Here is a 9,256-nt window from a genome sequence, read left to right on the forward strand (position 1 = left end):
GACTGGCAGTCTATTTCACATATGGTAATATACATGTTTCAAAGCTATTCTCTCAAATCTTCCCACCCTTGCCTTCTCCCATAGAGTCCATAAGTCTGTTCTTTAAATCTGTGTCTCTTTTGCTGTCTCACATATAGGGTCATCATTACCATCTTTCTAAATTCCATATATATGCATTAATATACTGTATTGGTGTTTTTCTTTCTGACTTACTTCACTCTGTATAATATAGGCTTCAGTTTCATCCACCTCATTAGAACTGATTCAAATGCATTCTTTTTAATAGCTGAGTAATATTCCATTGCTTATATGTACCATTTCATCTGCCGATGGACATCTAAGTTGCTTCCATTTCCTAGCTATTATAAACAGTACAGCGATGAACATTGGGATACACGTGTCTCTTTCAATTCTGGTTTCCTCAGTGTGTATGCCCAGCAGTGGGATCGCTGGGTCATATGACAGTTCTGTTTCCAGTTTTTTAAGGAATCTCCACACTGTTCTCCATAGTGGCTGTACTAGTTTGCATTCCCACCAACAGTGAAAGAAGGTTCCCTTTTCTCTGCACCCTCTCCAGCATTTATTGTTTGTAGACTTTTTGATAGCAGCCATTCTGACCGGTGTGAGATGGTACCTCATTGTGGTTTTGATTTGCATTTCTTTGCTAATGAGTGATGTTGAGCATCTTTTCATGTGTTTGTTAGCCATCTGTATGTCTTCTTTGGAGAAATGTCTGTTTAGTTCTTTGGCCCATTATTTATTTTTTATTTTATTTTATTTTTTCAGGAACTGGTATTTATTATCAAAGTCATATTCGATGTCAACAAGATGCCACAGCTACAAAAAAAATCATGCATACTGCAATCTCAATGCAAACAAATGGAACCCCAGTCATTAAAAAAGTAATTCAAATTACCCCAAAAAGCAACTAAATTTTTTAAACATCTTTATACATCCAGCCAACAAATTAAAATGGTTAACAAGAAAAAATACAAATTCAGAATGGTATCAACGTTTTAAAAAGGCAACTGCTTAAGTATTTCTATCGATTCGAACATCAATCTCTCGGCCACTCAGCTTCATCCCATTCATCATCCGGCAGGCTCTCTCAGCCACCTCTGGCAACTCAAACTTAACCATACCGCACCCCTTGGACTTCCCATTCTCCACCTTGATGTTGGCATACAGCACATGGCCGCATTCATTGAATTTGTCTTTTAGCATCTTCCATGTAAAATCAAATGGGAGATTTCTCACAAATATCTGGCAGGCTTTCCTGGCCACCCCAGGGGCATGGCCTCCAGTTCCACCAAAGGAACCCGCGAAACTTCCTCCAAAGTTGCCAAGCTCCATCTCGATGGCACGGTCAAAGCTGGCACCACCACCACCACCCATGGCCAAGCCCATGCGCTCAATGCCAGCACCCAGGGCTGGGCCCATGGCAGGACCCATGAGCTCAAGGCTGTTGGCGCCTATGTGCTCCAGGCCTATATGCTCGAGACTGTTGGGGCCCATACTCTTCAGGCCCATGCGCTCCAGGTTGTTGGTGCCCATGCACTCCAGGCTGGTGGCCATGTGATCCATCATGGGGTCCATGCCTGCGGGCACCAAGTGCTCCATGCCCAGGCCCATGCACTCGATGGCAGGGCCCATGCACTCCACACCAGAGCCCATGTGCTCGATGGTCTGGCCCACATGGTCAGTGGGCGCAGCCATTCGCTAGAGGCCAAAGCCCATGCCAACAGCCATGCGCTCCATGCCAGAGCCAATGCACTCCATGGTCTGGCCCATGCACTTGATGCTGGAGGCCATGTTGTCGAGGCCCAGGGACCCATGCGCTCGATGCCAGAGCCCATGCGCTGAACGGAGCCCATGCAGTCCATGACCAGGCCCATGCACTCAATCTTGGAGCTGACACGATCCATGCCATGGCCCAGGCCTGTGCCCATGCATTCCATTCCGCCCCCCCCCCCCCCCCCCAATGCGGTCAATGCGGTCAATGCCAGGGCCCATCCTCTCAATTCCAGGGACACTGCCTCTGCCTCCACCTCCTCCCTGCTTTGCAATGATCTCTCCTCTCTTCAGGGCATTACTTAGGATTTCATTTATTCTGCCCATGTTCGTCCCAGATCCAAATCTACCCATGTTTTCCATACCACCACCAAAGGGTCTTTCCATGCCTCCCATTTTATTTATTCCAAATCCTATGCCTTCCATTCCCATTTCTGCAGGTCCCAGGTTGCCCATTCCAATGCCTTTATTCAAATGGTTGGCATCAATACGCTGCCCTCCTGGTTCTAATCCCGTGCCAATACCACCAAGTCCATGGGGAAGTTGTTGTGGATGCTCAGGAAGGAAAAAAATCTCCCTTTGGTAAGGCCCTCTCATCCATTTTCACGTGCATTGGTCTGTCAAACAGCAGCTGGCCATTAAACATAGATATAGCTTGCACGGCTTCAGTGGACTGTTCAAAAGTAACAGTGCCTATTCCATGAATTTTTCCATCTTTATCCTCAAGAATGTCGTCTCGGACCACCACACCAGCCATACTAAAAATTTCCTTCAGTTTCTTCCAGCCAAATTTATAATCCAGATTTGCTACAAATACTGTGCTTCCAAGTCCTCCAGCCTGTAATGCATGGACAATCTCATTTGGGATGTTAGGATTATTTAGGATACTGGGTGGGATATTAATCACTCCTGGGCCACCTGGTCCCATACCCATCCCATCAGTCATAGCCATCACCTTTTGCATTGCTCTCCTGGCATGTTCACCATCAGGATCTTCTTTGACTTTCAATGGTCTTCCACTCAGACTATCCTTGTTTAGAACTTCAGCAGCTTTTTTCATGGTCTCTTCCATCTTGAATTCAACAACAGCACATCTCCTTGACTTTCCTTCAGGGTCCATTAAGACTTCCATGTATGTTACCCCACCAACTTTTTCTTTAACCAGGTCTTTAAGTGACTGCCATTTCACATCAAAAGTTATGTTTGTAATGAAGGCTCTGTATCTTTTAGTTGGATTGGCTTATGGCTCAAAGCGATTGCCTCCTCTTTTTATGTTTTTCTCCTTCCTCTTCTCATTCTGAGCAGGTCGTTCTCCTTCACCTTTCGGGCCTGGAGCTCCATTGCTGCTTGGCATGCCAGGCGTGCTGCTCTGCTTCTCCATTTTGGGCTCTGTCGCCACCACCTCGGCTGCCGCTTCAACCCCTGCTGCCATTTTCTCCACGTCTGGGCTTTGTGTGAGCGAGAGAGCTGCACAGCGCTGCACCTGCTTGGCCCATTTTTAAAGTGGATTGTTTATTTTTCTGGAATTGAGCTGCATGAGCTGCTTGTATATTTTTGAGATTAATTCTTTGTCAGTTGCTTCATTTGCTACTATTTTCTCCCATTCTGAAGGCTGTCTTTTCACCTTGCCTATAGTTTCCTTTGTTGTGCAAATCTTTTAAAGTTTAATTAGGTCCCATTTGTTTATTTTTGCTTTTATTTCCATTACTCTGGGAGGTGGGTCATAGAGGATCCTGCTGTGATTTATGTCAGAGAGTGTTTTGCCTATGTTTTCCTCTAGGAGTTTTATAGTTTCTGGTCTTACATTTAGATCTTTAATCCATTTTGAGTTTATTTTTGTGTATGGTGTTAGAAAGTGTTCTAGTTTCATTCTTTTACAAGTGGTTGACCAGTTTTCCTAGCACCACTTGTTAAAGAGATTGTCTTTTCTCCATTGTATATTCTTGCCTCCTTTGTCAAAAATAAGGTGTCCATAGGTGCGTGGATTTATCTCTGGGTTTTCTATTTTGTTCCATTGATCTATATTTCTGTCTTTGTGCCAGTACCATATTGTCTTGATGACTGTAGCTTTGTAGTATAGCCTGTCAGGCAGGTTGATTCTTCCAGTTCCATTCTTCTTTCTCAAGATTGCTTTGGCTATTTGAGGGTTTTTTTTGTATTTCCATACAAATTATGAAATTATTCATTCTAGTTCTCTGAAAAATACCATTGGTAGCTTGATAGGGATTGCATTGAACCTATAAATTGCTTTGGGTAATACACTCATTTTCACTATATTGATTCTTCCAATCCATGAACATGGTATATTTTCCATCTATTTGTGTCATCTTTGATTTCTTTCATCAGTGTTTTATAGTTTTCTATATATAGGTCTTTTGTTTCTTTAGGTAGATTTATTTTGAAGTATTTTTGTTGTTGTTGCAATGGTGAACGGAATTGTTTCCTTAATTTCTCTTTCTATTTTCTCATTGCTAGTGTATAGATATAAGTGCAGTTAGTGTATAGATACAGATATAATTTTATATAATTTGTATAAAATTAACACACAGAAATCCCTTGCATTCCTATACACTAACAATGAGAAAACAGAAAGAGAAATTAAGGCAGTGTGATCTTGAACAAGCCTCTTACTCTCTTGAACCTCAAGTGTTGGTTAAGACAAGAGTAATTCCTCCGCATCTATCTTACACAGTTATGGTCCTGAGGACTTAACGGTAAGATAATAGGTGTCTTGGGGAAATACTCTATGGAATGTAAGAGGTTTGATAATTTGTTATTCAGTAGATTCTGGAGTTGTTCTTTTCTTTGCTTATTATTTAAGTTCATCTTTCTCCGAATATTTCTCATTCAGATTGCTCTAGAAAAATATTCCCCTGGACTATTCTCATAGGTGGTTAGAACTAACTCTTCAAGGCTCATGTGCATGTGCATGCTCAGTTGCTCAGTTGTGTCTGACTCTTTCTGACCCCAAGGACTGTAGCCTGTCAGGCTCCTCTGCCCATGGGATTCTCCAGGCAAGAATACTGGAGTGGGTTGCCATTTCCTTCTCCAGGGGATCTCCCTGACCCAGGGCTTGAATCTGCATCTCCTGTGTCTTCTGCATTGGCAGGTGGATTCTTTACCACTGTGCCAAGTGGGAAGCCCCTTCAAGGCTCATAAAGAGATGTAAAAAATCAAGAACTCTGAGTGACTATCAAAGGACTCTGCAAATTTCACACAAACATTTCTATGTAAGGGAATTCCCTCACCATCCGGTGATTAAGACTCAGAACTTTCATTGCTCTGGGCCTGGGTTCAGTCTCTAGTCAGGGAACTAAGATCCTGCATGACACAGCCAAGAAAATTTTTTCTACACAATATATTTTATGACTACACACTCAGATCCTAGGCTACATGAACACCTGTAGTCTTGGATATAAATGAACTACATGAGACATAGACAGTATGTAGCAGTAGACAGGAACAGATATAAAGGAGATATAAGGTCCCAAGTCCTGTTAATGTATAGGAAGTTATCAATTTAGTTCAGTCACTCAGTTGTCTCCAACTCTTCGTGAACCCATGGACTGCAGCATGCCAGGCTTCCCTGTCCATCACCAACCTCAGGAGCTTGCTCGAACTCATGTCCATTGAGTCAGTGATGCCATCCAATCATCTCATCCTCTGTCATCCCTTTCTCCTCCTGACTTCAATCTTGCCCACCATCAGGGTCTTTTCAAATGAGTCAGTTCTTCTCATTGGGTGACCAAAGTATTGGAGCTTCAGCATCAGTTCTTCTAATAAATATTCAGAACTGATTTCCTCTGGGATTGACTGCTTTGATCTCCTTGCAGTCCAAGGGACTCTCAAGAGTCTTCTCCAACACCACAGTTAAAAGCACCAATTTTTGGTGTTCAGCTTTCTTGATAGTCCAACTCTCACATCCATATATGACTACTGGAAAAGTCATAGCTTTGACTAGACAGACCTTTGTTGGCAAAGTAATGTCTGTGCTTTTTAATAGACTGTCTAGGTTGGTCATAACTTTAATTTCATAGCTGCAGTCACCATCTGCAGTGATTTGGAAGCCCAAGAAAATAAAGTGTGTCACTGTTTGCATTGTTTCCCCATATAGGAAGTTATAGTACAATGATTTTATGGGGAGGGGTTACATTGCTAATGTGTCAGCCCATCCTGGGCTTTTCAGGTGATGCAGTGGTAAAAATCTGCCTGCCAATGCAGGAGACACAGGTTTGATCCCTGGGTCAGGAAGATCCCCTGGAGGAGAGCTTGGCAGCCTACTCCAGTATTCTTGCCTGGGAAATACCATGGACAGAGGAGCCTGGCAAGCTACAGGCCATGGGGTAGCAAAGAGTCAGACATGACTGAGTGAGCACACACACACACACACACACACACACAGCTCATCCTGGTTAGAGAACTTTGTAAGTATGAATTGGTTCACTTTTCTTCCTGTCATTGAAGCTTCTTCATAACTAGGAGTCTCATCAAAGAGATAGCGACTCAGTTGGAAATCAGGACAATGATGGACTTTTGGATTTACAGTGGAAGGAGAGACTGACGGTGCAGAGCCTGGATGTAGCGGGGTCCGAAGCTCTCCAGTGGAAAGTGTCAGTTGGAGCCTCCTGCGCTGAAAAGGTATGCCTGTCACTTCTCACTGTTACCAAAAGGTATGCATAGGGTGTCCAACTGCTCACTGCTCAAAAGCCAATAAGCAGGCCAGGATGATGGAAAGGGAAGTTTGCTTTATTTTAGATGCTGGCAACTGAGGGGGAGGGGGGGGGGGGGGGTGGCAGACATCTGTCCAAAGGCCGACTCCCCCCACCCCCGACAAGAAGAGGCTGAGAGCACTTATAGACAGGAGTCTGGTGGGGGAGGACTACATGCAGAAACAGCACAGTCATCTCTAACAGTCATTTCAAATTGATCATCTGTGGACTGACCAATATCATCTTGAATGTTTTAGGTGCAGTTAATCATCAGTTCCAGGGTCCATTTGTTCCCATTTCTTTGCAGTCATTTCTCAGAATTGTGGCAGCTGAAGTCCTGGGAACAGTCCGGCCATCATGTAGTTAACTTCTCCACCTGGGGTTTTGGTATGTATAAGGCAGATTACAGGATATGGCTCAGAATTCTATCTAAGGCCCTTGAGAAAGAACTAAAAGTCCTTGACTATGCTAAATGACTACATTATTATTATTTAGTCTCCTTAGACTGTTTTCCTTTGTTTCAGCGTTTCTCACTTCTTTGATTAAACTTACTCTTTGATTAAAATTTTCCACAGGCAAAAGGCAGGCAGAGGACATGGTGGGGGTGGGGGGGCAAGGATCATATGGTCCTGCTCCGTTTCATTACCACCGGCCCTATGGCAGGTCAGTAAGTCATAGCATTCAGAGAACTGTACCCACTGCAAACATTTCATCTATCAGCCATCTATCTATCTGTCATCTCTATCTTTTTGAGAAAGTCTCAGATTAGTGTAACAATTCACTTACCAGTAACTTGCTATAAAAGAAAAATTAGGGGCTATGCTGAGGGTCTTAGCCTGTCCATGCTTCCAGCAACTTTCAGAGGTCTTTGAGTTCGTCATTTTGATTCACTAAAAAACAGATTATTAATCAAAAGTTAAAGTGTTTTCCCTTTGGTAAGGACAATGATCTTTCTCTTAGCCCTTTTCCAGTGCTGATAAGGACAAAGAAGATCTTATTCAGAAAGCCCACTGTCACAGTTTACAATAGCCAGGACATGGAAGCAACCTAAATGTCCATCAACAGAGGAATGGATAAAGAAGAGGTGGAATATTACTAAGCCATTAAAAGGAATGAAATTGTGCCATTTGCAAAGATGTGGATAGGTCAACCTAGAGACTGTCATACAGAGTGAAGTAAATCAGAAATAGAAAAACAAATATCATATATTAATGCAGAGGAATCTAGAAAAATGGTATAGATGATCTTATTTGCAAAGCAGAAGTGGAGACACAGTTGTAGAGGACAAATATATGGATACCACGGGGGAAAGGAGGGGTGGGAGGAACTGGGAGTTTGGGACTGATGTATCTATAGTATTGATACTATGCATAAAATAGATAGCTAGTGAGAACCTACAGTACAGCACAGGGAACTCTGCATGATGCTCTCAGGTGACTTAAATGGGAAGGAAATCCAAAAAAGAGGCGAAATATGTTTACATATAGCTGATTCACTTTGCTGTGTGATAGAAACTAACACAACATTGTAAAGCAACTATACTCCAATAAAAATAATTAAAAACAAAACAAAGCAAAACAAAAGCCTACTCTTGGAAATGGAACTGCTCTGCCAACATCAGCAAACAAAAGTGAACAATTTATTCTTGATTTCCCCCCCAAAATTTTAACAAATAATTAACAGAGAAAGTGGAGTCCATTTGATAGTAAATAGAATAAGATCTAGGCTAAACAAAGAAAATGCAAAAAAGCAAAGTGGTTTAAGTATCTCTTCTCTACCCTTCTCTGTTTCTCTCTTTTCTCTGACTCTTTAGATCTACCAAACTTTGCACAAATTTCTTCTCTTGCAATCCCTTGGCCTCTCAAGCTCCTCACCCTAATTTGGTTCTCCATGACTCAGAATCTTTAATTACCTCCAACCACCAATCCAAGGCATGTACTATTTCTCCACTTATAACCCCAATGGTCAGTGGGTTCTTATGCCCTTGGGTTTTAAAGGCTAACTAGCTAATCCAGAGGCTACCCAGGTGGCACGCTGGTAAATAATCTGCTTGCCAGTGCCGGAGAGGCAGGTTCAATCCCTGGGTCGGGAAGATCCCCTGCAGGAGGAGATGGCAACCCACACCAGTATTCTTGCCTGGAGAATCCCATGGTCAGAGGAGGTTGGCAGGCTACACAGTCCATGGCATCGCAAAGAGTTGGACACGACTGAGAGACTAAGCACACAGCTAATCCAGAGGCTAACATAGTATTAGAGAAAGAGTCTTGTAGGGATGGGCTACTCCCAGACAACATGTAACAAATGCATGTTACTAATAGCCTCCTAAAGACAAGCGGTCCATGGGAACCATTTTTCCCATGAGAGATTCTAATGATGGACACTCACACTTCACAGCTAAGGAGGGCCAGGCTCCATCTGCCTGGGGGTGCACAGATAACTGCAACTGGAATGACCACTCTCACCCCAATCAGAGGAGGTTCCTCCCAGCCCTGATCTCTTGATGTCGAGGCCTTTTACCTCCAGTTTCCTTCCTTCAGAGTTCTGGGAACATTGATACTATCTCACCAAAAGCCTTTCTGATTCCCTTAATTCCCTCAGTCTGGTAGTACACTTGGCTTCAGAACAGAGAGGACTGAAATGTCTGTCAGTGATGATCTCCTCTGATCTGGCAATCCTGAAGGATAGATGTGCCAAAATGAGACAATTAAAGGAGCAGTGTCCTGTGCATAAGAACTAGGATGTATTAAAGTACTGAG

At 43.1% G+C, this 9,256-nt stretch overlaps 1 pseudogene; it reads right to left on the reverse strand.

The window, feature by feature from the left end:
• Nucleotides 1-1,009: 1,009 nt before the first annotated feature.
• Nucleotides 1,010-3,223, reverse strand: LOC110121919 (heterogeneous nuclear ribonucleoprotein M-like; annotated as a pseudogene).
• Between the last annotated feature and the right edge of the window lie 6,033 nt (nucleotides 3,224-9,256).

Source organism: Odocoileus virginianus, chromosome 8 (assembly GCF_023699985.2).
Source record: "Odocoileus virginianus isolate 20LAN1187 ecotype Illinois chromosome 8, Ovbor_1.2, whole genome shotgun sequence".
Classification (NCBI taxonomy): domain Eukaryota; kingdom Metazoa; phylum Chordata; class Mammalia; order Artiodactyla; family Cervidae; genus Odocoileus; species Odocoileus virginianus.